This window comes from Ovis aries, chromosome X, assembly GCF_016772045.2.
Source record: "Ovis aries strain OAR_USU_Benz2616 breed Rambouillet chromosome X, ARS-UI_Ramb_v3.0, whole genome shotgun sequence".
NCBI classification, from domain to species: Eukaryota; Metazoa; Chordata; class Mammalia; order Artiodactyla; family Bovidae; genus Ovis; species Ovis aries.
Genome location: NC_056080.1, coordinates 88,911,049 through 88,936,384, shown reverse-complemented (window position 1 = coordinate 88,936,384; position 25,336 = coordinate 88,911,049). Strand labels below are relative to the sequence as shown.

At 37.1% G+C, this 25,336-nt stretch overlaps 1 non-coding gene across 1 annotated transcript; it reads left to right on the top strand.

The window, feature by feature from the left end:
- The first annotated feature begins 15,038 nt into the window (after positions 1-15,038).
- LOC114111812 (U8 small nucleolar RNA) lies at positions 15,039-15,184 on the top strand. The gene has a single exon (XR_003587553.1). It is a non-coding gene; the product is annotated as a U8 small nucleolar RNA (small nucleolar RNA).
- Positions 15,185-25,336: the final 10,152 nt, after the last annotated feature.

The following is a 25,336-nucleotide window of genomic DNA, read 5'->3' as shown; positions in this document are numbered from 1 at the left end:
GCCATATAATCATTCATAAAATCTTATAATCCTTTGCATTTCTGCATTATTTGTTGTAACCTCTCCTTTTCCATTTCTGATTTTGCTGATTTGATTCTTCTCTCTTTCTTTCTTGATGAGTCTGGCTAAAGGCATGTCAACTTTGTTCATCTTTTCCAAGAAGCAGCATTTAGTTTTATTAATCTTTATTACTGTTTCTTTCATTTCTTTTTCATTTATTTCTGCTCGGATCTTTATGATTTTTTTCCTTCTACTAATTTTGGGCTTTTCTTGTTCTTCTTTTTCCCATTGTTTTCGGTGTAAAGTTAGGTTGTCTATTCTATGTTTTTCTTTTTTCTTGATGTAGGATTGTTTTGCTATAAACTTCCCTCTTAGAACTGCTTTTGCTGCATCCAATAGCTTTTGAGTCATCGTGTTTTCATTGTCTTTTGTTCCTAGAATTTTTTTTTTATTTTCCTTTTGATTTCTTGAGTAACCTGTTGGTTATTTAGAAACGTGTTGTTTAATCTCCATGTGTTTGTGTTTCTTATAGTTTCTTTCTTGTAACTGATATCTAGTCTCATAGCGTTGTGGTCAGAGAAGATGTTTGATATGATTTCAATTTTCTTAAATTTACTGAGGTTTGATTTATGACCCAAGATGTGGTCTATTCTGGAGAATGTTCCATGTGCACTCAAGAAGAAGGTGTATTCTTCTGCATTTGGATGGAATATCTTGAAGATATCAATGAGATCAATCACATCTAATGTATCATGTAAGACTTGTGTTTCCTTACTAATTTTCTGTTTTGATGATCTATCCATTGGTGCGAGTGGGGTGTTAAAGTCTCCTATTGTTATTGTGTTTCTGTCAGTTTCCCCTTTTATGTCTGTTAGTGTTTGTCTTATGTATTGAGGTGCTCCTATGTTGTGTGCATAGATATTTACAATTGTTACATCCTCCTCTTGGACTGACACTTTGACCATTATGTAGTGTCCTTACTTATCTCTTGTAATCTTCTTTAGTTTAAGGTCTATTTTGTCTGATATGAGATTGCTACTCCAGGTTTCTTTTGCTTCCCATTTGCATGGTATATATTTTTCCATCCTCTCACTTTCAGTCTATATGTGTCTTGAGGTTTGAAGTGGGTTTCGTATGCTGCGGCTGCTGCTAAGTCACTTCAGTCGTGTCCGACTCTGTGTGACCCCATAGGCGGCAGCCCACCAGGCTCCCCTGTCCCTGGGATTCTCCAGGCTAGAACATTGAGGTGGGTTGCCATTTCCTTCTCCAATGCATGAAAGTGAAGTCGCTCAGTCATGTCCGACTCTTCACGACCCCATGGACTGCAGCCCACCAGGCTCCTCCGTCCATGGGATTTTCCAGGCCTGAGTACTGAAGTGGGGTGCCATTGCCTTCTCCAGGGTTTCTTATAGACAGGATATATATGGGTCTTGTTTTTGTATCCATTAAGCCACTCTGGGTCTTTTGCTTGGAACACTTAATACATTTACATTTAAAGTAATTGTTGATATACATGTTCCTATTGCCATTTTCTTAATTGTTCAGGGTTGATTTTGTAGATCTTTTCTTCTTCTCCTGTATTTCTTGACTATGTGAGTCCCTTTAACATTTCTTGTAAAGCTGGATTGGTGGTACTGAATTCTCTCAAATTTTGCTTGTCTGAAAAACTTTTTATTTCTCCATCAATTTTGAATGAGATCCTTGTTGGGTGCTATAATCTTGGTTGTAGATTTTTCCCTTTCACTGCTTTATATTGTCCTGCCATTCCCTTCTGGCTTGCAGAGTTTCTGCTGTAAGATCAGATGTTAAGCATATGGGGTTTTCCTTGTATGTTATTTACTGCCTCTCCCTTGCTACTTGCAGTATTTTCTCTTTGTGTTTAGTCTTTGTTAGCTTGATTAGTATGTGTCTTGGTATGTTTCTGCTTGGGTTTATCCTACATGGGACTCTTTGTGCCTCTTGGACTTGATTGATTGACTATTTCCTTTTCCATGTTGGGGAAATTTTTAACTATAATCTTTTCAAAATTTTTTTCTCATACCCTTTCTTTTTCTCTTCTTCTTCTAGGACCCCTGTAATTCAAATGTTGGTGCATTTCATATTGTCCCAGAGGTCTCTGAGACTATCTTCAGTTATTTTCATTCTTTTTACTTTATTCTACTTTTCAGAAGTTATCTCCACCATTTCATCTTCAAGTTTACCAATTTGTTCTTCTGCTTCAGATATTCTGCTATTGATTCCTTCTAGAGAATTTTTAATTTCAGTAATTATGTTCTCTCTTCATGTTTATTCTTTAATTATTCTAGGTCATTGTTAATTGATTCTTGCATTTTCTCCATTATATTTTCAAGGTTTTTGATATCTTTACTATCATTATTCTGAATTATTTTTCAAGTAGTTTGCCTATTTCCTTTTCATTTATCTGGACTTCTGTATTTCTAGTTTGTTCCTTCATTTGTGTAGTATTTCTCTGCCTTTTCATTATCCTTTTTTTTTTTTTTTTTAACTTATTGTGTTTGAGGTCTTCTTTTCCCAAGCTTCCAGTTTGAATTCTTTCTTCCTTTTGGTTTCTGCCCTCCTAAGGTTAGTCCAGTGGTTTGTGTAAGCTTCATATAGGGTGATATTTGAGCTGAGTTTTTTATTGCTTGTTTGTTTTTTCTCTGATGGGCAAGGCTAAGTGAGGTGTTAATCCTGTCTGCTGATTGAGTTTGTATTTGTGTTGCGTTTGTTGCTTGTTGTTTACATGAGTTGTCCTGCACAGGATGCAACTCTTAGTTGGGTGATGCTGTGTCTTGTGTTCAAGTGGTTCCCTTCGTGTGAGTTCTCATTATTTGATATTCCCTAGGGTTATTTCTCTGGTAGTTGAGGGTCTTGGAGTCAGTGTTCCCACTTCAAAGGCTCAGGGTTTGATCTCTGGTCAGGAGTGAAGATTCCACAAGAGGTTTGTTATGGCTTTAAGTGATATTAAAACAAATATCCAAAAATGAGACAACAAAGATGAACCCCAGACAAATGCCAGTTTCAAAATCAGGCAAATAATAATTAAAATGGGATATACACATATACATATACACCCATGAGCAAAGTGGAAACAGTCCAAAAAAAAAAAAAAAAGTACAATAGCTCGCCCCAGTGAACAAAGTAAATCAAAAGTCATAGTTACCAGTTAAGAACAAAGCTAACTAAAGTACAAACTGGAAAACAAAACTAAAGCAAGGTAACAACTGGGGAATAAAGCAATGAAGATGAAACTAACAAATATGTTGAGAGGAAAGGAAAAAAGAAAAGAAAGAAAGAATAGATATGCAAAGTTAAATATCGGTAGATGAAGAAGATTTATATACATTAAAGATTAACTGCAAGGGGAAAAGAACAGTAGGAAAGGCAAATAAAGGAATAAATGTAGAAAATACAGTAGTTTTTTTTAATTGTTAAAATTTTAATTGGAGGTTAATTACTTCACAATATTATATTGGTTTTGCCATACATCAACATGATTCCACCACAGGTATACACGTGTTCCCCATCCTGAACCCCCTTCCCACCTCCGTCCCCGTACCATACCTCTGGGTCATCCCAGTGTGCCAGCCCCAAGCACCCAGTATCAGGCATCAAACCTGGACTGGCAATCCATTTCATATATGATATTATACATGTTTCAATGCCATTCTCCCAAATCATCCCACCCTCGCCCTCTCCCACAGAGTCCAAAAGACTGTTCTATACTTCTGTGTCTCTTTTGCTGTCTTGCATACAGGGTTATTGTTACCATCTTTCTAAATTTCATATATATGTGTTAGTATACTGTATTGGTGTTTTTCTTTCTGGCTTACTTCACTCTGTATAATAGGCTCCAGTTTCATCCACCTCATTAGAACTGATTCAAATGTATTATTTTTAATGGCTGAGTAATACTTGATTCTGTATAAGTACCACAGCTTTCTTATCCATTCATCTGCTGATGGACATCTAGGTTGCTTCCATGTCCTGGCTATTATAAACAGTGCTGCAATGAACATTGGGATACAGGTGTCTCTTTCAATTTTGGTTTACTCGGTGCATATGCCCAGCAGTGGGATTGCTGGGTCCTATGGCAGTTCTATTTCCAGTTTTTTAAGGAATCTCAACACTGTTCTCCATAGTGGCTGTACTAGGTTGCATTCCCACCAACAGTGTAAGAGAGTTCCCTTTTCTCCACACCCTCTCCAGCATTTATTGCTTGTAGACTTTTGGATACAGTAGGTTTTTTAAAAATTAAATTTATCAAAAAGATTTTTAAACAATAGAAGTAGAAAGAATAAAGTGGAATAATAAAGAAAACTCCACAGAACTCCAAAAGCCCAAAGTAGAGGCAGAGGTTTATAGTAACAACAAAAAGCATGACAATATACACATATACACCCATAAGCAAAATCAAAACAGTCCAACAAAAATAAACTACAATAGGTTGACCTAGAAAAAAAGGAAGCCAAATATTATATCTACCAGAACAAAACTAACTAAAGCACAAATGGGGAAACAAAATTAGAGCAAGGTGACAACTGGGGAATAAAGCAATGAATATAAAACTAACAAATATGTCGAGAGGAAAGGAAAGAAAGAAAGAATAGATATGCAAAGCTAAACAGAGGTACATAAAGATTTATATATATTAAAGTGTAACTGCAAGAGGAAAAACAACACTAGAAAAAACAAGCAAAGGAATAAATGTACAAAAACTAATAATAGCCCCAAAATACTAAAAATTAAAATTAAAAAAACATAGAAAAGAGAAAAGAAAACTCCGCAGAACTTAAAAAGCCCAATGTAAACACAGAAGTTTATAACAGCAGTAAAAATTGTGACTGAAAAAAAAAAACAACTTAAAAGCTAAATTAGATTTCATAGTGACAATAAAATTGATAGACACAAAAGAGGGGGAAAATAGGGGGGAAAAAAGGGGAAAAATCCAAAAGAATGTACAGAGCAATTCAAAACATAATAATAAATGTTTTTCTTGAGTCACTATTGTCAGAGTCTTTTGCCTCGCTAGGAGTCACAGACCACCTCAACTCCCTAGGATGCCCTCCAGCACTACGCTGATCTATGGGCCTGCTGTAGAGGCAGCTCAGATTCTAATCTGTGTGTTCTTGCCTCTGTTGTCCACAGCTATCAGAACTAGTGAGTTTTCTTTTGCGGGAGCTCTCAGTGACCTTTTATATATTCCATAGACACAGAGTCTGCCTAGTTGATCATATGGATTTAATCTGCAGCTTTACAGCTGGTGGGAAGTTTTGGGTCTTCTTCCTTACCCACACTGTCCCTGGGTTTCAAATGTGCTTTTAAATCCACCTCTGCATGTGGGTTGTCCACTGGGGACTGCTTCTGAAGCTGCCCTGGAGGACTTAGGTTTGCCCCTGTGAGGGTCTGGTGTGGAGGTGGTGCAGCTGCTTAGGTCACAGGGATTATGGCAGCACCATGTACTCAGAGGAGTTGGCAGCTAGGGCAGCAGGAAATATTGTGCTCTAGAAGGGTATGGCAACCAGCATTGGCCAATATGCCCCAGTATTCTTGCCTGGAGAACCCCAATCCCTGACAGAGAAGCCTGGCAGGTCACAGTCTACAGAGTCACAAAAAGTCGGGCACTACCAAAGTAACCCTGCACACATAGACACAAGTCTCTCTCTCTCTTTTTCTTTTTCTTTTTCTTTTGCTTGTGATAGCTCTGCCCCAGTGAGAGTTGAGCACGAAGGTGGCACAGCTGCTTGGCTTGTGGGGATCTTGGTGGGGCCAAGTGTGCAGGGACATGGACTGCCCCCACCACAGGAGTTATGACCCTATCAGAGTCTTTTTTCAAGCCTCTTGTAGTTGGTGATCAGAAGGCCTCTTTACCCAGTCTTTCTCCATAGCTCTGCCTATTCAGGCACTTAGAGGGCTCCCTTGTCTGGGGTCCTTCTCTGTTGTTCAGCATGTCAGGCACATAGAGGGCCCTCCCTGCCTGGGGTCCTACTCTATAGGTCTATGCATCAGACACTTAAAGGGACACCTTGAGTGGAGTCTTGCTCAGTAGTTCAGTGTGTAAGGTGTTTGATGGGCCAGCCTCTCTATTGTTCAGCTACTGATGCTGGCATAAGGCAGGAGAGGCTGTGGTGATGGCTCCACCCCCTACACATGACTCAGCAGTATCACCTTGTTTCCATGGCTGCCCAGCTTTCCTCCACAAGTATTTTCCACCACAACCTCGTCCCTCACATCCCCTCAATTCATCTCTCCACAGTCAATAGCAACACTTGCCATGGGATTGCTCCACAATCCCTAAACTCCAGCTTCCAGCCATTGCGCCTTCCAGGGGACCTGCTTCCCTGTTCAGGGTATGTATGGCCATGGCAAGAACTGTCTGATTCTCATTCCATTTAGGCTGCCACAGATCAGCTGTTTCACTCTCAGCCTTCAGTGTTTCTCCTCTGACTCAGACAGTTGCCCTGATGTGGGGATCGGACCCTGATTCAGTTCCCCCACCCGCCCCAAGGGCAGGTCCAGCCCTACTAACACTCCTGTTTTATCCCCTAGTTCCTTCATCCTACCAAGTTTTGCGTGGTTCTGTATATTCTTTTCCTCTGGTCAGGTCCTCCTGTCTGCTCTCAGCTGGTGTTCTGCATGCACTTCTGTGTCTGAAGGTGTATTCCCAGTGTATCCATGGAGAGAGATGTACTCCATGTTCACCTACTCCTCCGTCATCTGTTCTCCTCCCTCCTTCTTCTGCAGTAATCTCTTAAATGGTCTCCCTGACTATGTCCTTGCCCCACTTTAATCTAGTCTCAATATAAGATATCAATTAGATTATGTCACTAGTCTCTTTAAAACCCTCCTAAGACTCCCTAGCTTATTCAGTGTACAAGGCAAAGCCTTCACTATGACCTGAGTAGCTCTGCATCATCTGGTCCCCTTCATTCTCTTACCTCTCTGACAACTATGACACTTAATTTTCTTCCTTTTAGTCATACTGATGATCTAGCTGTGTTCTATTCTGATATTTGTTTTTGTATTTAAATTGTTTTCATTATTCTGACTTAAATATTACATTTCTTTTTCTAATTTTAGCTAACTCAGTTTCACTTTTTTTTAATATAAAAGGGCCATTTTAGCTGCATCTAACAGGTCTTGTTATTTTGTATTTCATCCTTTATTGTCTATTTTTTACATGCTTTCTAATTTTCATCATAGTTTGTTTTTGATGTGAACTTGTTTTTGAGTTTTCAAATGTATATTTTAATGTCATCTTTTTATAACATCTCTAATTGGAATACACCAAGGTCAGAAAATCAGTCTGGGTGTCACTAAATACTTTGAAATTTGTTGATGGGGTTGATAGCCTAATAGGAGGTTAACATTTATAAATTTTTCGCATATGCTTGAAAAGAATGATTTTTTTTTAAAATTTTGGAGTATAGGAGTAAGCCTGTAAATTTTGTTGCTCAAGTCATTCTAGTCCATTTGTACTTACTGTAACTACTAATATACTTGGATTTTCTATTTTATTTTCTAATTTATTTTCACTTCTATCTTATCATCTTACAATTTTTTCTTTGATTATTTTCTTTTCTTTCTTTTATTTGAATTGGTGTTTTATTTCTTTCATTTCACTTTTTTTCTCCCTATATGCTGCTTCTGAAAATACATTTTATGTATCTTCAAACTGTTACACTGGTAATTTTGCTTAGCAGTACCACTGAAAACAAAATTTCAATTAAACTCTCCAGTGGGGGAAAAATAGACTTTCTTGCAAGCAAATTACCTTAAATCTCTGATTTTGCTGGATTTCTTCTCTGGCTTTGAAGGTAGGTGGTCAGTGATAGTTTGTCAAGATGCTATTGACAGAGAGGTTTCTCTAGGCCAATTCCATTTAAGCCAAATTAAATTTCAAAGTGTTAATTGCTAATTCTGAATATGGCATACACCATAGTTAAGTTAAAAAGTTAAAGAGATATTCAATATATACATATTTTAAAAATATTTTAAAATTGATTGAAAGTTCTTATATTAAAGAAATTAGCAAAGTTAAATTAGAACCCAGTATATCAGCTCTTGGCTTTGTTATCACTATAATTATCCAAACTGTCTTAATCTTTTTGTAATCTACAAAACAAAACATAACAAATATACATTTTGTTACCAAGTACTGCTCATACTTCTCACTGCATGACAGCTCAATAAAAGGAGAGACAAGTTATTGGGGCAAGGAATGGTGACTTTACTTGGGAAGCTGGCAGACTGAAAAGATGTTGGACTTGTGTCCCAAAGAATCATCTTCCCTAAGTTAGAATTCAAGCTTCTCTTAAACTTGAAAACAGTGGAAACAGTGGCTGACTTTATTTTGCGGAGCTCCAAAATCACTGCAGATGGTGATTGCAGCCATGAAATTAAAAGACACTTACTCCTTGGAAGGAAAGTTATGACCAACCTAAACAGCATATTACAAAGCATTACTTTGTCAACAAAGGTCTGTCTAGTCAAGGCTCTGGTTTTTCCAATACTCATGTGTGGATATAAGAGTTGGACTATAAAGAAAGCTGAGCACAGAAGAATTGATGCTTTTGAACTGTGGTATTGGAGAAGACTCTTGAGGGTCCCTTGGACTGCAAGGAGATCAAACCAGTCCATCCTGAAGGAGATCAGTCCTGGGTGTTCATTAGAAGGACTGGTGTTGAAGCTGAAACTCCAATCCTTTGGCCACCTGATGCGAAGGGTGGACTCATTTGAAAAGACCCTGATGTTCGGAAAGATTCAGGGCAGGAGGAGAAGGGGGCGACAGAGGATGAGATGGTTGGATGGCATCACCAACTCAATGGACATGAGTTTGAACAAACTCCAGGAGTTGGTTATGGACAGGGAGGCCTGACATGCTGCAATTCATTGGGTCACAAAGAGTCGGACACGACTAAGCAACTGAACTGAACTGAACTGAACTGAACTGAAAAGGTAAGGAGTAAAATTAAACATTTACTGTTTCTGGTCAGCCTCTGGAGAGGATGTGTTAATTTCCTCCTTTTTGTAGCTATTCATAGGTGGCCCTGATCAGGATGTTTCTTGCATGCTAAACAAAAGTATTTTTGCTTAAAACTCATTACCTGGGAGACAGCATTCCCAGATATAGTCCTAATGTGTAATATAAGTTTATAGGCACTATTCTTTTAATGATGAACTTGCAATATAATACAAAAATTCTTTCTTGTTAGAATTTTACCCTAATAATATTATTTAAATCCAAGTACAAGAGTCTCCAAGAAGTGAAGGGTAATGGGAAAATATAGAAACAATGTTCTTTTTATAGAGAAATAAAGTGTGAAAGACAGATATAATTGGTTGGAAAATGGTGGGTCACATTTACCTGAAGAGAAGCATTGTAGTGAAATAGGAAAATTTTTTATATTAAGTTTAATCATTATGTTTGATTATACATGATATAAAATAAACAGGAAGGTATCCTCATACATTTATATATTTGGAAATACTTTGTGAATTAAAATAAATGTACTAAATTAGTGGGATTAGTTGAATGTGGGTTTGTAATCCTCAATTTTCATCAGCAAGATTCATAGAGATGCAGGCAATATAAGCAGGAAGAGATTATATAAGTTTTGCATTTGAGGGAACTCAAAAAAATGAGCTAAAAAACCTTGTGGCCAGATGAATAGGAATAGGTTTAAATGGAGCAAATTCTTAGCCAACAGACTGCAAGCACTACTCTCAATTGCCCTGGGTCCTGGTATTCTTCCTCACCCTATGCCATTATCAGGAATCAATAGCATGCGAATAAAGTAAATAGCATTTAGGGTATAATAACAAATGTAGCTAGGTTGTTTTGCCAAGAGGAAGAAGTATTGTAGAATTTGGGAGATGTTTGTATAAATAACTTGGGAAAAACAGATTCAGTTGGGAGCTCAAGAATATTTTTTTCTGTATCTTGTTTGTCTCTTCTCTTACGTGGATGTAAACTATGTTATCCTATTCCTTTCATCTCTTGGCATTACAATGAGGAGGCAACTCTGAAATGGGAGATGGAAGAATTCATTCTTTAGAGAGGCTTTCTCTAACCTCTTGATACTGTTAAAGGGAGCCGCGCCTGCCCAGAATATGTGTAACATGGAGTTTAACAAGTCCCCAGTTGCATGTTCACTCACTTCACAGAATAGACAAAGCTGAGGAGAAAAATGGTCTTCATCAGGATAGTCTATGAGCAAATGCATGTAATCTAATGACTGACTTGACCAAACTTTTGTCAGTCTTTTCTCCTCCATACAGGTCCCAGAACTTTGGTTCTCCCTTGCTTAAGCAAGCAGTAAGATGCAGGCATCCTTCTTTATTACACATTGTCTGAATTGTTTGACTGCAGAAACTTTTTTATTGTTGAAGTCCTGCATTTTTCTACCTTCTCACCCCTACTGCTTGCCTCCCTTCCCCATGAAGCTCCAGTTAACTCTCTTAACCCTTCCTATTAAAACAAAACAAAACAAAAACAAAAACAAAAAGCTTTTACTGTTTGATCTTGAGATACTTTTCAGATCCTAAAGTCAGTGTGTTTTCCTGATTCTGATAGTCTTTTGAATAGTCTTTCCTTACTTAATTATAGATTTGTTGGTATTTGACAGCTGCTACGAACAATCTCTATTTTTCAATGTTTAATCTTTCCTCAAAGATCACAGACCAGTGATCTATTTCATGCAGTCTTTCAAGGACACAAGTTCTTTCTATCTTTTTGTTCCACTGTTTTTTAGGCTTTAGAGTCCTTCAATGGATCATTTGTATTTGTCTGGGAGACAGGAGGAGAGAGGGTGAAAAATTGCAAATGAGTTTTTACAGGGCTTCCCAGGTGGTGCTAGTGGTAAAGATCCTGCCTGCCAATGCATGAGATATAAGAAATGGGGGTTCAGTCCCTGGGTTGGGAAGATCCCCTGGAGAAGGAAATGACAACCCACTCCAGTGCTCTTGCCTAGGAAATCCTCTGGACAGAGGAGCTCAAAGAGTCCAACACGACTGAGCAGAATCGTATATATTTTACAGGTCAGGTCTACAAGTGATACACTTCATAGTAACGCACATGCCATTGGCCAAAATTCAACTACCTAACTGCAAGATCCCTACGAAATTTAGTATATAAACAGTTTCATTTAAAAAAAAAGTATGTATCTCTCAGGACTAAATATGAATATAATAGCCTGGCATAATGAATGAACTAAAAATTTAGCAATTATAGAAACTTTAGCAAAAATATTTGAGTTTCAAAATCCAGCTACACAAATATCAGGTTCAAAGAAAGTGATAATAAGGAGGACTTTATGTAGTGCAAAAATAAGATAAAATGATTTAGGCCAAAAGCTTGTGGTATGAGTGTGATGTCAGTATATTCTTAAGAGAAAGAAGTGAAAGTCAAAGTTGTTCAGTTGTGTCCGACACTTTGCAAGCCATGGACTATGATTCTCCAGGCCAGAATACTGGAGTGGGTAGCCTTTCCCTTCTCCAGGGGATCTTCTCAACCCAGGGATTGAACCCAGGTCTCCTGCATTGCAGACAGATTCGTTAGAAGCTGAGCCAAGAAACAAGTCTGAGAATGCTGGAGTGGGTAGCCTATCCTTTCTCCAGCAGATCTTCCTGACTCAGGAATCAAACCAGGGTCTTCTGCATTGCAGGCAGATTCTTTACCAACTGAGCTATCAGGGAAGCCCTAAGAGAAAGAATAATGATTCAAATATTGTGGTACTTCCCTCTATGCCAGAACAGTAAAAATCTAATAGTAACAAGGAAATAGAAAGTTTCTTTTACCAAGTAGAGGAAACTCATACTGATGTTTTAGCAAAATGTTAAATATACTGAAAGGATACTGTTGTGTTTTAGAGTTTCAGTGAAAGACTTTAATAGAAAGACACAGGAAAGGGCTGGGGTCATAGTGGATTTGGGATTTTAACAGTAGAACCCTGTGTATCTTCTTCTTAACATTTTGACATTGATGTGATTTGGCTCTGAAGACTCCCAGTCTCTGTTTCAATGTTTATAAATGCTCTGTAGAGATTTAGTGTATGGATCAGCCAGCTACAGTTAAGATCAAAAGTTCATCTCATCATTAGTTCTGGTTTCCTCTCAGTACTGAGGATTTTACAAGGGAAGAGATGAGTATTTTGAATCAGATGTTTACCCAAAGTGTACTGTAGGTTTGAAATAAAATTATAAGATTTTTGTTAAGCTCAAGAGAACCAGAAGATGATAAAGCATGATTTCAACCATGCTAATGGGGTCTCCATTTATTATAATGTCCTAGGTTGGGAGCAAATGATACAAAGATCAGTTCAGTTCAGTTGCTCAGTCGTGTCCAACTCTTTGTGACCCCATGGACTGCAACATGCCAGGCCTCCCTGTTCAACACCAACTCCTGGAGTTCACTCAAACTCATGTTCATTGAATTGGTGATGCTGTCCAACCATCCCATCCTTTGTTGTCCCCTTATCCTCCCACCTTCAATCTTTCCCAGCATCAGGGTCTTTCAAATGAGTCAGTTCTTCACATTAGGTGGCCAAAGTATTGGAATTTCAGCTTCAGCATCAGTCCTTCCAATGAATACTCAGAACTGATTTCCTTTAGGATGACCCCAGAAGTGGAAAAGGTCAGTTTTCATTCCAATCCCAAAGAAAGGAAGTGCCAAAAAATGTTCAAACTACCACACAATTGTATTCATTCCACACACTAGCAAAGTATTGATCAAAATTCTCCAAGCTAGGCTTCAACAGTATGTGAACCAAGAAATTCCAGATGTTCAAGCTGGATTTAGAAAAGGCAGAGGAACCAGAGATTCATATAGTCAAAGCTATGGTTTTTCCAGTAGTCATGTATGGATGTTAGAGTTGGATCATAAAGAAGACTGAGAACAGAATTGATGCTTTCCTTTAAATTGTGGTGCTGGAGAAGACTCTTAGAGTTCCCTGGACAGCAAGGAGATCAAACCACTCAATCCTAAAGAAAGTCAACCCTGAATATACATTGGAAGGACTGATGCTGAAACTGAAACTCCAGTACTTTAGCCACCTGATGTGAAGAGCCGGCTTATTAGAAAAGACGCTGATTCTGGGAAAGATTGAAGGCAGGAGGAGAAGGGGACGACAGAGGATGATTTGGTTGGATGGCATCATGGACTTTATGAACATGAGTTTGAGCAAACTCTGGGAGTTGGTGAAGGACAGGGAAGCCTGGCGTGCTGTAGTCCAAGGGTTCACAAAGAGTCAGACTGACTAAGCGACTGAACAATAATAAAAGTGTTATTGAAACAAAGTTAGTCATTAATGTATTGTCTAGCACATAAATACTACCTATTGTTATTACATGTTGAGCAGTTGCAACAGAGAGCATATGATCTGTAAAGCAAAACTATTTACTACCTGGGCCTTTGCAGAAAATGTTTGGTGACCTCTGGTCTAGACAATGTATTGTAAATAATAGAGGGGAAAGGGAAATAATGGCTAAAAATATTTGCTTAAGTCAATGTTGAAGGTCTTACAAGTCATAATGAATGAGGCAATGTGGAACTATAACAGCTATTTGGGAAAGGTGAGTGATGTCCTTAAATATTTCTAGAAATCACATTGTTAGATGACACTGACAAACTAGAGTGGTCAAAGGCCAACACAGATGTAAGTGAAGGGTCTGAAACCGGGTCATAAGTGGGAATGGTTGTAGAATCTATAAATATTGATCCAGGGGAAAACATTTAATGTTTATAATATGTAGGTATTCAAGTATCTAAAAGCCTGACTGTTGGGGAAAATTTCAATTTATTTGCAAATATCCAATTCAGTATCTTATCAGAAGGCAATGCTCCTTTAATGCAGATACTTGAGCAGAGAGGTAAACTGAAATTCTTTAAGAGACCAAATCAGATCAGTACAAATATCCTTTAAAAATATCTAGTACAAAATCCTGCCATCTATTTTTCATGTTGAAATTCCATCCTGTATTTTCCCATGAATCCAGTGCAATATGATTTTAATCATCACCATGGCCACTCCCTGAATTTGCTTTTACCTAGGTTACCACTAGTATTTGTGTTGAAAAATCGGTTGAATACTTTATATACATTTACACTATTCATGACTTGCTTTAAAAATCTTCCTGTCACTTTGATTTTGTGACACAAACCTTGCTGTGTCTTCCTGTCCCTGGACATTGCATGTTAATCTCCTTTAAAGGCTCTTGTCTAGTTGACCTTCAATTACATATTAGTTTTACTAACTGGTCTGCCATAAACTCTCTTTATTCTCCCCCATCTCTACTGATGGTGGCTTCATATTCTAAAAGTAGATGCTAAAGCCATATCATATCATGTTTTCAAAGTCATTTTAAGAATGTATGAGATTTTAGGATAAAGTTTTAAGAAGAGTTCATCTAAATGACTTTATTCATTTACAACTGAGTGGCCAGTTGTCTCTGACCTTGGTGCTGGAGATCCAACAGTAAGGGAAAAAAAGACATGAGTGTTTGACACTTGTGAAATTTTCATTCAAGTTGGAGGGGAAGAGAAATAAACAAATATTAGGATAAATGTGAAGACTTCAGAGAGGGTCAAGTGCTGTGAAGAAAATAGGGCAAGGTAATTAATTAGGGAGAAGCTGGGGAAATGACTAATTTAGATGAGATGGTCAGTTATGTTTTCTTTGAGGCTTGAATAAGGAAAAGCTAAGATTTCTGACCTAGGACCTAGATAATAAGAAAGAGCTAGTCATGTGAATGGTGAAGGTGAAGGACAGGGAAGCATGGCATGCTGTAGTCCATAGGGTCACAAAGAGTTGGACATGACTGAGTGACTGAACAACAAGTCATGTGACTATCTAAGTGAATAGTATTGCCAGTTGATTGAATAGTGAGTCCAAAGAGCTGAAGATGGGAATGAGTGTGACATATGAAGGAACAGAGAGATTAAAATGTAGTTAACACTGGGGAAAGTAATACTTGATGAGACTAGAAAAATAATGGGAGCCAAATGATGTTGTGCTTGTAGGCTACATGTGAAGTCTGAATCATCTGTAAGTGCAATGGAAAGCCATTGGGGATTTTAGCATAGTTGTAACATGATACCAGAACATGATGATTGGAGCTTGCATAATTCGTGATTAACGGCTCTGCGTAATCAGTACTTGCAACACACTGATTGCTCCTATCTGATTCTTCCTGACGATCCGTGAAATTACTGTACTTTATGATTAGATTGAGTTTTTGTTGCTGTCTCCTTAGTTGTATTTGAACTAGCTTCGGACACGACTGAGCGACTTCACTTTCACTTTTCACTTTCATGCATTGGAGAGGGAAATGGCAACCCACTCGGTGGTCTTCTCCGGAGAATCCCAGGGACGGGGGAGCCTGTTGGGCTGCCGTCTATGGGGTCGCACAGAGTCGGACACAACTGAAACGACTTAGCAGCAGCAGCAGCAACATTATACCACATTGCCTTTATTTTTCTATTTGGCAAATAATACAAATTATATAACTTTCGACTTTGCTGCAAGAAAATTTAAATCCACAGTAAACTCTTGACCAAAGGATATGGATTAGTTTATGACTTCGTGTATATTTATTATCTCATTCTTTTTTATTTCTGTTATGATTTTTGTTTGTATGTAGCATCTATTATCCGAGAAGGCAATGGCACCCCACTCCAGCACTCTTGCTTGGAAAATCCCATGGATGGAGGAGCCTGGAAGGCTGCAGTCCATGGGGTCGCTGAGGGTCAGACAGGACTGAGCGACTTCACTTTCACTTTTCACTTTCATGCATTGGAGAAGGAAATGGCAACCCACTCCAGTGTTCTTGCCAGGAGAATCCCAGGGACAGGGGGGCCTGGTGGGCTGCCATCTATGGGGTCACACAGAGTCAGACATGACTGAAGCGACTTAGCAGCAGCATCTATTATAAAATGCCTCAAAGTATTTTTGAAGAATTGATAATATGAATCATAAAATACATTCTGATTTGACATATGAGCATTGAACTTGGATTTGGTAACCTGCATGCTATGCTGATTTTAACGCTGAATTATTCATGTAAATTTAGGATAATCATTTAAACTCTTGGAGCCTTAATGCATTCACCCAAAAATGAGGAAATTAACACTTCTTATTTCTTTTCTTCTAAGGAATACTGTGTGGAGAAGACTGAGACTGGATATAGGCAGATAGTATAAAACTATAAATATTCAGTATATATTTCTTAAACTTTTTCCATGGGATTAAAGATATACTTTCACAAAAAGGATCTGATAAATTATGTTAAATATATAAGGATCAGGCATTTTTAATCCATGTATATTTCATATGTAAAAGAAATATAGGATGTTTTCTCAAGTCTATGAATTCTTCTTGGATTCTTTTTTCTAAAAGGAGATTGAAGATCCTGACAAACATGTGAAATTTGAATCAGGAATAGTGCAAGTTCAATGCTAAAATTAGGAGAAAAGTTTGAACAAGTTCTCTGTATGCATTACTGCTAATGGCTATGAGCAAAGTTTAGCTGATGAATTATTCAACTTAATGTCAATCTTGTCTGTTGCCACAAAATTTTGAAACAAAGACTGCTTTGCAAATCTTAAGAATATACCTTTAGGCAACGATGGAAATATTACATGACATCCATAGTCCATGCTTTTAAAATTTATTTAAAGTTTAAGTAAATTGCATAAGAAGTTCTTAATTCCTATAACTTTTGAATAATTTATCTTACATTCTTTATCATCAAACCCTTAGGTGTGTTTTGCTATGAAATACACTTAGCTCCATGTGTACATTATTTTGACCCTAAATAGAACTGACTATAAATAGTGGGTTGGCCAAAAGAGTCATTCAGGCTTTTCCATATCATTTTATGGAAAACACCCAAATAAACTTTTTGGCCAACCCAATATTAATTCTACAGATGTGGCTAATGAGAGGACTTCATAAAAGTCAAGTGCTCCATGAATTACATTTTGGAAACCACTGGATTATAGAAAACTACTATGTTTTCAACGATCCCAACCTTCAGAACTGCAATGATTAATGTCTTTCCACTTTGTTCATATCAATATTTAAGTGTTTTTTTTGGTATTCCACAACTTAAGAAATCTACTCTGATCATATTTCCTTATACTTATATAAAACTGCTTTGATCTCTCCTCCTATACTTTTCTCCTCATCAACAGCCATTTCTTGCCAACCTTAAACTATGTACCATTGAAGACTCAGTCTTTGCTAATGTTATTTCACATACATACATATCCTTCCTCTGTCCTCATACAGGGCTTTTCCAAATGATTATTTATTCAATGTTTCTTCACAACAGTCACTAAAAAGTGGTTGCAGCCCTGAGTAAACAACCAGTGAAGGCTGCCCAAGAATATCATTCATAGAAGGAAACTGCTCTTTAGATAACTTCTCATAGGATCCTTAGGATACACAGAAAAAACTTCAGTGTTCAAGATCTATGCTGTCACTCCCGATGAGTGAGATACAATGAAGCCACCCATGTTGCTATGCCCAAGAAAGGGACCTATTACCATGACTATAAATTTTTTGAAGACAGAAGTTGTATTATTTATCTTCATATTCATATTTCTCTGCATATCATGTGGTACAAATGAGGCCTTCCCACATACTTGTTGAAATAAAATACAGTGGATTTATGAGACATTCCAAACCATTTATAGTTGTTTCATGTCACGGCCCATTTTTTTTTCATAGAAAGAAAACAATAAAGGGTTTTTCTAACTAGGTACATGCAGTAAGTGAGATTGAGATTGATGTTTACAAGCAATATAGTATGCAGACAGAAGTGATAATACTATAAGCTTTTAGAATATTGGTTATTGGAGAAGTGTTGGAATGCATTTTTTTTTTTTTTTTTTTGCAAAGCACAGATTTGAGCTGGGACAGATCTAGATTCATGTGCTAGATTTACCACCTAAAGACTGTGTGATCTGGACCAAGACTCCCACTTCTTTAGTTGTACAATGGACACAATAGTAGTACCTGCTCTGAATATCTAAGATAATGTGTAGGACATACCAGGCACTATAGGACTTTGCAGTTATTGCTGCTTTTAGAGGAAAATTAGGTATTGGGTAAAACATTAGGTTAGAAAACTTACTAGGTCCACTTTCACATTTAGTATCTAATTCTTAGAAAAGTTTTTACAGCCTGGGCTTTACAGACAGAATTGTGATCATCTGACAACGACTTCCTGCTACTTCATACTCTTTCTTCTTCAAGGAGCTCCCTGACAACAGGCCCTATATAGGCTCTGTCCCCCATTTCATACCCAAATTCAGCTACCAGCAGTCTCTCTTTCTTTCCCTCTTCTCTTCTCCATATTGGCTGATTCCTTGTCCTTGTTGTCTTTTGATCCCTCAATGCCTTGCAGAATGTAATTTAACTCACCTTGTTTTTTTTTTTTTTCATACATGAAGCAAGGATAATAACCTTCTGATCACCTCTGCTGGAATAAACATGGTGAGAATTAATGAAATAAAGTTTAGACTCAGCCTCAGAGATAATAAAGTCTAAGAAATGTCAAAGTACTTTGAGTTCTTTAAAAAAATAATTTTGAGAAAGTTCAAAGACAACATTATCGCATTGATAGGCTGAATTTGTTGACAGAAAAATTATTTTGTATTCCTAGATACAAAGTAAAAACTGGATGCATTACTTCACCCAATTTAAATTGGAAATTATCAAATGTATAGAATATTTAGAGTTGGATGGGAGCTCTGAGATGATGCACTTCAACTCCAGCATGTTGACATGAAAACTGAGGCCCCACGAAGGAAATGACCTCCTTAAGTTCATGCAGCAGTTTAGGAAAAGAACCAGGCAAACTTCCATTATGCTGTTGTGAAACAAGACAAAAAGTATACTACATCAATATTTCTTTGGGTATAATTACCATAACTCAAAACTTCCCAGTGGAAGTCATTTGACCTTAGTGCAAAGTTTCAGAAAATTATTCTGTCAAGAATTCCAGGGACTTCCTTACAGTCCAGTGGTTAGAATTCTGCATTGTCACTGCCAAAGGCATGGGTTTGATCCCTGGTCAGGGAACTAAGGTCCCACAAGCTGCACGGTGAGACCAAATATTTGGTCAAAAGTTGGAAAAATGTTGGAGAGAGAAAGAACCCTGGCATCCCATCCTTTCATGACTCTCAAGACATCTCAACAAAACAAGAGATGCTTTTAATAAACTTCAGAATACAGGACATTATGGTGATCATTTTCAGCAGTATCATCTAGACCAGTGAAAGTTCTAGTTATCCAGTAAAGACTGAAACCAAACTTAGTTCAAGGAACCAAATGGAGTACTTCATTGTTCTCAGTCAATGACAATTACATAATGTTTGGAATACCTTTGTCTCAATGATCTGTGGCTTTGGTTTAGCTTGAAAGTGGAAGAATAATGGAATTATTAATCTTCATTACCCTAATAGTCCTCAAAGTCCTATTAGGGTAATGAAGATAGAAACTATTCCAGCTTTTTCTCGTCATTATGGTCATTGATGACCTGAGAAGCAATAACAGTCCCTCTCCACATCGGTGCTCTCTTATTTCCAACTGTAAAATGGAAGAGATTTTCTGAAGGCAAGGGGTGATGACTTTGAAATTGATATTGATGTTTACCAGAAATTTTACCTTCTAGCCTAAAAAATTGCAGCAGAAACGTGTCTCTCGAGGTATTCAATGAACATATCAAAATATCTAATAGGTGTGCCCCCAAGATAATACATATTTTGGAAGAAGCTCCTTGGTAAATGTTTAAAATGTGTTTAGAAATTCAATTGGTGAGATTCTTTATGATTATAAGTACAAACAAGGCTTATATTTTTTTTTTAAATACACCTCAACCAAAATTTTGTCACTCAGTGGGAAGAACAGTATTCAGCTCCCAGCATTGATAATGAATATTATTGGGATGTAGCACTGTCCAAATCTTATGGAAATACTGAAACCTTTTCCCCACCCTACCTCTCACTGTTACCACTTTTAGCTGTACAAGAATATTTCTTCACCAAAACTCTGAGAAACTATTCACTGGAATCTTCAGATCCATAATAGTGTGCTTCCCATGTCCTTCAGCGTGAGCTTCCACTGACCCTTGAGTGATAAAGACATAGTGATTTTATTTTTTAATATAAATTTATTTATTTTAATTGGAGGCTAATTACTTTACAATATTGTATTGGTTTTGCCATACATTGACATGAATCCACCACAGGTGTACATGGTTCCCCATCCTGAACCCCTTTCCCATCACCCTCCCCATCCCATCCCTCTGGGTCATCCCAGTTCACCAGCCCCGCGCTCCCTGTATCATGCATCAAACCAACACTGGCGATTCATTTCACATATGCTAATATACATGTTTGAATGCCATTCTCCCAAATCATCCCACCCTCACCCTCTCCCACAGAATCTAAAGGACTGTGTCTCTTTTGCTGTGTAGCATACAGGGTTATCGTTACCATCTTTTTAATTCCATATATATGTGTTAGTATACTGTATTGGCGTTTTTCTTTCTGGCATACTTCACTCTGTATAATAGGCTCCAGTTTCATCCACCTCATTAAAACTGATTCAAATGTATTCTTTTTAATGGCTGAGTAATATTTAATTGTATATATGTACCATAGCTTTCTTATCCATTCATCTGCTGATGGACATCTAGGTTGCTTCCATATCCTGGCTATTATAAACAGTGCTGCGGTGAACATTGGGGTACAAGTGTCTCTTTCGATTCTGGTTTCCTCAGTGTGTATGCCCAGCAGTGGGATTGCTAGGTCATATGGCAGTTCCATTTCAAGTTTTTTTTAAGGAATCCCCACAGTGTTCTCCATAGTGGCTGTACTAGTTTGCAGTCCCATCAACAGTATAAGAGGGTTCCCTTTTCTCCACACTCTCTCCAGCATTTATTGCTTGTAGACTTTACGATAGCAGCCATTCTGACTGGCATGAAATGGTACCTCATTGTGGTTTTGATTTGCATTTCTCTGATAATGAGTGATGTTGAGCATTTTTTCATGTGTTTGTTAGCCAACAAATATGTGTTGTATGTCTTATTTTGAGAAATGTCTATTTAGTTCTTTGGCCCACTTTTTTAGTTGGTTGTTTATTTTTCTGGAATTGAGCTGCAGGAGTCGCTTGTATATTTTTGAGATTAATTCTTTGTCCATTGCTTCATTTGCTATTATTTTTTCCCATTCTGAAGGCTGTCTTTTCACCTTGTTCATAGTTTCCTTTGCTGTGCAGAAGCTTTTAATTAAAAGCTTATTGTTTACTTTTGCTTTTATTTCCAGTATTCTGGGAGGTGGATCACAGAGGATCCTGCTGTGATTTATGTCGGTGAGTGTTTTGCCTATGTTCTCCTTTAGGAGTTTTATAGTTTCTGGTCTTACACTTAGATCTTTAATACATTTTGAGTTTATTTTTGTGTATGGTGTTAGAAAGTGTTCTAGTTTCATTCTTTCACAAGTGGTTGACCAGTTTTCCCAGCACCACATGTTAAAGACATTGTCTTTAATCCATTGTATATTCTTGCCTCCTTTGTCAAAGATACAGTGTCCATAGGTGTGTGGATTTATCTCTTGGCTTTCTATTTTGTTCCATTGATCTATATTTCTGTGTTTGTGCCAGTACCATACTGTCTTGATGACTGTGGCTTTGTAGGAGAGCGTGAAGTCAGGCAGGTTGATTATTCCAGTTCCATTCTTCTTTCTCAAGATTGCTTTGGCTATTTGAGGTTTTTTGTATTTCCATACAAATCTTGAAATTATTTGTTTTAGTTCTCTGAAAAATACCATTGGTAGCTTGATAGGGATTGCATTGAATCTATAAATTGTTTTGGGTATTATACTCATTTTCACTATATTGATTCTTCCGATCCATGAACGTGGTATATTTCTCCATCTATTTGTGTCCTCTTTGATTTCTTTCACCAGTGTTTTTTAGTTTTCTATATATAGGTCTTTATTTTCTTTAGGAAGAAGTATTTTATTATTTTAGTTGCAATGGTGAATGGAATTGTTTCCTTAATTTCTCTTTCTATTTTTTCATTATTAGTGTATAAGAATGCAAGGGATTTCTGTGTGTTGATTTTATATCCTGCAACTTTACTATATTCATTGATTAGCTCTAGTAATTTTCTGGTGGAGTCTTTAGGGTTTTCTATGTAGAGAATCATGTCATCTGCAAACAGTGAGGGTTTTACTTCTACTTTTCCAATCTGGATTCCTTTTATTTCTTTTTCTGCTCTGATTGCTGTGGCCCAAACTTCCAAAACTGTGTTGAATAGGAGTGGTGAGAGTGGGAACCCTTGTCTTTTTCCTAACTTTAGGGGAAATGCTTTCAATTTTTCACCATTGAAGATAATGTTTGCTGTGGATTTGTCATATATAACTCTTATTATGTTGTGGTATGTTCCTTATATTTTTGTTTTCTGGAGGGAATTTACTATAAATGGATGTTGAATTTTGTCAAAGGTTTTCTCTGCATCTATTGAAATAATCATATGATTTTTATTTTTCAGTTTGTTAATGTAGTGTATAACATTGGTTGATTTGCAGATATTGAAGAATCCTTGCATCCTTGGGATAAAGCACACTTGGTCATGACTTATGATCTTTTTAATATGTTTGTGGATTCTGTTTGCTAGAATTTTGTTAAGGATTTTTGCATCTATGTTCAACAGTGATATTGGCATGTAGCTTTCTTTTTTGTGGCATCTTTGTCAGGTTTTGGTATTAGGGTGATGGTGGCCTCATAGAATGAGTTTGGAAGTTTAATTTCCTCTCCAATTTTCTGGAAGAATTTGAGTAGGATAGCTATTACCTCTTCTCTAAATTTTTGGTAGAATTCAGCTCTGAAGACCTCTGATCCTCGGCTTTTGTTTGCTGGAAGATTTCTGATTACAGATTCAATTTCCATGCTTGTGATGGGTCTGTTAAGATTTTCTATTTCTTCCTGGTTCAGTTTTTGAAAGTTGTAGTTTTCTAAAAATTTGTCCATTTCTTCCAAGTTGTTGATAATATTGGCATATAGTTGCTGATAGTAGTCTCTTACCATCTTTTGTATTTCTGTGTTGTCTGTTGTGATATCTCCTTTTTGATTTATAACTTTGTTGATTTGATTTTTCTCCCTTTGTTTATTGTGAGACTGGCTAATTGTTTGTCAATTGTATTTGTCTTCTCAAAGGACCAGCCTTTGGCTTTGTTGATTTTTGCCATGGTCTCTTTTTTTTTCTTTTGCATTTATTTGTGCCCTAATATTTTAAGATTTCTTTCCTTCTACTAACCCTGGGGTTCTTAATTACTTCCTTTTCTAGTTGCTTTAGGTGCAGAGTTAGGTTATTTAGTTGACATTTTTTCTTGTTTGTTTAGGTGAGCCTGTATTGCTATGAACCTTCCCCCAGCACTGCTTTTACAGTGTCCCATAGGTTTTGGGTTGTTGTGTTTTAATTTTCATTGGTTTGTATGCATATTTTTATTTCTTCTGTGATTTGTTATTTATTCAGCAGTGTTTTGTTCAGCTTCCTTATGTTGGAATTTGTAATAATTTTTCTCCTGTAATTGACGTCTAATCTTACTGCATTGTGGTCACAAAAGATGCTTGGAATGATTTCAGTTTTTTTTTTTTTAATTTACCAAGGCTAGACTTATGGCCCAGGATGTGATCTATCCTGGAGAAGGTTCCATGTGCACTTGAGAAAAGGTGAAATTCATTGTTTTAGGGTGAAATGTCCTACAGATATCAATTAGGTCTAACTGCTTTATTGTATCATTTGCTGTTTGTGTTTCCTTGTTAAATTTCTGTTTAGTTGATCTATCCATAGGTGTGAGTGGGGTATTAAAGTCTCCCACTATTATTGGATTATTGTTAAGTTCCCCTTTCATACTTGTTAACATTTGTCTTACATATGGTGGTGCTCCCATGTTGGGTGCATATATATTTATAATTGTTATATCTTCTTCTTGGATTGACCCTTTGATCATTATGTAGTGTCCTTCTTTGTCTCTTTTCACAGCCTTTGTTTTAAAGTCTATTTTATTTGATATGAGTATTGCTACTCCTGCTTTCTTTTGGTCTCTATTTGCATGGAATAACTTTTTCAAGCCCTTCACTTTCAGCCTGTATGTGCCCCTTGTTTTGAGATGGGTCTCTTGTAGATAACATAAATAGGGGTCTTCTTTTTGTATCCATTCAGCCAGCGTTTGTCTTTTGGTTGGGGTATTCAACCCATTTACATTTAAGGTAATTATTGATAAGTATGATCCCATTGCCATTTACTTGGTTGTTTTGTGTTTGAGTTTATACCCCCATTTCTGTGTTTCCTGTCTAGAGAAAATCCTTTACCATTTGTTGGAGAGCTGGTTTCATGGTGCTGAATTCTCTCAGCTTTTGCTTGTCTGTAAAGCTTTTGATTTCTCCTTCATATTTGAATGAGATCCTTGCTGGATACAGTAATCTGGGTTATAGGTTTTTCTCTTTCTTCACTTTAATTATGTCCTGCCATTCTCTTCTGGCCTGAAGAGTTTCTATTGAAAGATCAGCTGTTATCCTTATGGGAATCCCCTTGTGTGTTATTTGTTGTTTTTCCCTTGCTGCTTTTAATATTTGTTCTTTGTGTTTGATCTTTGTTAATTTGATTAACATGTGTCTTGGTGTGTTTTACCTTGGGTTTATCTTGTTTGGGACTCTCTGGGTTTCTTGGACTTGGGTAACTATTTCCTTCCCCATTTTAAGGAAGTTTTCAACTACTATCTCCTCAAGTATTTTCCCATGGTCTTTCTTTTTGTCTTATTCTTCTTGGACTCCAATGATTCAAATGTTGGGGCATTTAACATTGTTCCAGAGGTCTCTGAGGTTGTCCTCAATTTTTTAATTTTTTTTTAAAATTTTTCCCCTTTGCTTCATTTATTTCTACCATTTTGTCTTCTACCTAATCTATCCTGTCTTCTGCCTTCATTATTCTGCTGTTGATTCACTCCAGAGTGTTTTTGATCTCATTTATTGCATTATTCATTATTGATTGACTTATTTCTTCTAGGACCTTGTTAAACCTTTCTTGCATCTTCTCAATCCTTGTCTCCATGCTATTTATCTGTGATTCCATTTTGTTTTCAAGATTTTGGATCATTTTCAGTATCATTATTCAGAATTCTTTATCAAGTAGATTCCCTATCTCTTCCTCTTTTGTTTGGTTGGGGGGCATTTATCCTCTTCCTTTACCTGCTGGAGATTTCTCTGCCTTTTAATCTTGTTTATATTGCTTTGTCTGGGGTGGCCTTTCTGCATTATGGCAGTTT